Source organism: Sinocyclocheilus anshuiensis, unplaced genomic scaffold (assembly GCF_001515605.1).
Source record: "Sinocyclocheilus anshuiensis isolate Anshui unplaced genomic scaffold, SAMN03320099.WGS_v1.1 scaffold544, whole genome shotgun sequence".
In the NCBI taxonomy this organism is placed as follows: Eukaryota; Metazoa; Chordata; class Actinopteri; order Cypriniformes; family Cyprinidae; genus Sinocyclocheilus; species Sinocyclocheilus anshuiensis.
The window spans coordinates 684,769-688,528 of record NW_015555763.1 but is presented as its reverse complement, the minus strand read 5'-3'; positions in this window follow the sequence as shown (position 1 = coordinate 688,528).

Genomic DNA, 3,760 nt, shown 5'->3' with positions numbered 1-3,760 from the left:
AAAAAAAAAAAAAAAACTGTATTCGTTCGGTTCACATTCGTACCGAACCGAAAGACCCGTACCGAAACGGTTCGGTACGAATACGTGTACCGTTACACCCCTACTATTTTGCCTTGATAAATCTATGAAACAAAAACTGTCATATAATATTTATATTATATTAATAATATAATTATATTAAGGCTGTCAAAAGATTTAAATGTGCATATATAAAGACTTTCTGCTACTGTGCTCTTACTCCTCTCATTCAATACATTCAATAATGTCCTTTTATCCTCACATCTTTTTTTCCTCATCAAAAGTGCCAATCAAACCAACATCAAACTAAAAGCAGTTATAAAACCACAAATCTTTCATTTCTCAAACTGCTTCAGTTTTACATAAAGCAACTTAGATTTCTATTTATTCTTTTAGCAGACGCTTTTATCCAAATTATGTACCAAATTCTACCTACTTGGTTTGTCTTTAAGTTAGTGTCCATTTTATTAATATTAATCACAGTGCTTAATGAGATCCAGAATAACTTTTAAAACAGAGTTTAAACATATAATTCTGGTTTGGTGACAATTCAGGGGTATTGAGCCTTATCGATGAAGTTGTGCAGCTACAAAAGACATAAAAATATTGTGAAACACTGTGTTAGATTAATCACAATTCATTCACATTGAAGATTACCACGTTAACAGAGAGCCCAGAACTTAAAAACCTGTTTTCAATTTACTGTTGTGCTTAAGATACACCTGGAAATCTCTTGAACTGGCTTATTGATCATGGGTGGATGGTGCAGGGGCTCCTATCACGGAGGTCTCTGCTCCGGCTGGCTGAGTCACTGCTTCAGGCACCTTATTAATCAAACTACACCTACACTATCTCCAGCCCTCTGATACATCACTCTCTACAACTGACATTTAGCTATCCAACCACCAATCAAGAGCACTGCTATTTAACCCAGCCCAATTTAACCTCAGCATTTGGGCTCTTGACCATGAGACATTTTGTTGAAGAATGACAACCAAAACAGCAAGTGCTTTACAAGACACATTAGGCTATAATGGTGTGATTATAATATAATATATATAATATGGAGTTAAAAAAAACATTACACTACACTAACGTGCAGTCAAAAGTTAAGATTTTTAATGTTTGAAATAGTCTTATGCTCACCGAGGCTGCATTCATTTGATCCAAAATACTTTAAAACTGTAATACTGTGAAATATTATAACAGTTTAAAATAATTGTTTTCTGTTTTAATATATTTTACAATGTAATTTATTCCTGTGATGATAAAGCTGAATTTTCAGCAGTCATTACTCCAGTCTCCAGAAACATTTATTATTATCAGTGTTGAAAACGGTTGTGTTGCTTACTATTGTTGTAGAAATCTGATACATTTTGTTCAGGATTCTCTGATGAAAAGAACAGCAAAAGAACAGCATTTATGTGAAATATAAACCTCATATAAATATCATTACTATAACTTTTGTTCAATTTAATACATCCTTGCTGAATAAAAGTTATTTCTTAAAAAAATAACAAATCTTAATGACCACAAACTTTTGTATGGTAGTGTATACAGCACTTTTTGTTCATACAGTAGATCATGCAGCTTAGATCCCTTACAGCTTAAAAACGTCAATTACATAAACTGTGTATGAATTCAGGAATGTTAGACGATGCTCAGTGAACTGTGAGGTATGCCAGCATACAGGTGTGAATTATTGCTTAATGTGTAGATAACTGGGATTTGATAAGGATTTAATACTCACTTTAGACCCAAAAACGTGCATCTGGGTCTAGCTGAAGAATGGTTAGACAATGTATTCAGTGTCATCAAAACAACGTTGACTGTATAATTAGAAATGCATACTTCCTGTTTTTTTTCCCATCTAGAAATATCTGTTGACAATGCAGTAGCAGTCCTACTAAAACCTAGCTTTGCAGTTAAAGGAAATCCATGTCGGAGTCTTTTAATTGATGAAATACAAAATCTCTTAAGACAAGTGTGCCCTTCTCATCCCAGTGAGAGTGGCTAAAGAGAATCAGCCTGTAGTCACTTTGAACCATCAAACGCTTTGCTGTGGGCTTATAGTGGATTAGCCTTAAGTCGCCTTGTGTGAGCTACCTACCAACTAGCTTGAGCTGAGTCACAGGAAACTTGCAATCACTCTCTCAATAAAGTTCTTTGATATCACAGATTCAGTCGTGTGAACTCACTTTGTGGGTTGTCAGCTTGATTAGCTCATCCACAAACTCATGTGGGCAGAAAATCTTCAGATCTCCTCTCACACAGTGTAGATGCTCCTTGTCCCAGAGGAACATTTTGTTGTTCAAACATTATTAAAACTGACTTAAATGTTTCTCCTGAAATTCCTAAAGAGAAATAAAGATAATGAGAGACAGGTTGACATTCACTCTCAGAAAAAAAGGTACATAAATTGTTACTGGGGCAGTACCCTTACAAAACTTACACCTTTGTACCTTATTTAAACCCTTAAGTGTATATTGGTACCTTAAAGATACATACTAATATCTAAAGTGTACATAATATCTAAATGGTAAATATTAGCACTTTTTGAAAAGGTCCCGCCCCAATGATATAGCTTTTGCTCTTTTTTTTTTTGAGTGTGTACAGTAAATCATCAAATTAATGTGGAAGCTCCGATAATTTGGTAGTATATTTGCAAATCTGTTATTTGTGTGTGTGTGTGTGTGTGTGTGTGTGTGTGTGCGCGTGTGTTAAAATCTGCTCTGAAGCCTTTTTTCCTTTTAACAATTGATTTTAAAGAAGTCTGTTAAGCTCACCAAGCATTTATTTCATCAAAAATATAGTAATGTAATAGTGTAATGTAATTGTAATGTAATATAGTTGTAATACTGTGATTTTTTAAAAACATTGTATTACAATTTAAAGTAACTTTTCTATTCTAATATATTAAAATGTAATTTATTCCTATGATGGCAAATCTGAATTTTCAGCAGTCATTACTCCAGTCTTTAGTGTCACATGATCCTTCAGAAATCATACCAATTTGCTGATTTAATATGTTAATACGTTCAAAATAACAGCATTTATTTGTCACTTTTGATCAGTTTAATGCATCCTTGCTGAATAAATGTATTAATAACAGTAGTGTAGTATGCACACCCTCCCAGTAATCTCCATTGGCATTTTCAGTTGTTCCAGATGAAGGCATAGATAAGACAGAAGTCAAAAACAAAATAGGACAGTACATTATTTCATAAGTTCAGGGCAAGAGCAGTTGCAAGCGTGTGTTAAGTGCCAGCACACTACACGGCACGCTCAGCTGCTTAGACAAATATGTAGCATTTGGCAGTTAAAGCTGAAGAGAAAATTAGAGAGAGTTAAATAAATACAAATATATATATATTACACACGCACACACACACACTACACAGTCAAAAGTCGGGCTTTGTTTTTGCCTGCCGTCTGTGCAGCTGGTAAGTGATGATATGGGGCAGTAAGTAACACCTGCAGTAGCAGCCAAGATGTGGGCATGTCTTATAAACTACAGACACACTCCCCAAGAAGGAGTCATCAGGCCTGGCTGACCAGGTGGAATCCTGAATTGTGCAATTTTGTTCGCATAGGTTATATTGGGATACAGAACAACAAACGAGAGCTTGCCAAAATCAATAAACACATGCCAGAGCATAAAAACATGACTTCCTACAGACAACAAGGCAATTCAATAACTTCAGTTTGAGAAATAAACCATTGGTTTACATTTACTCAAGTT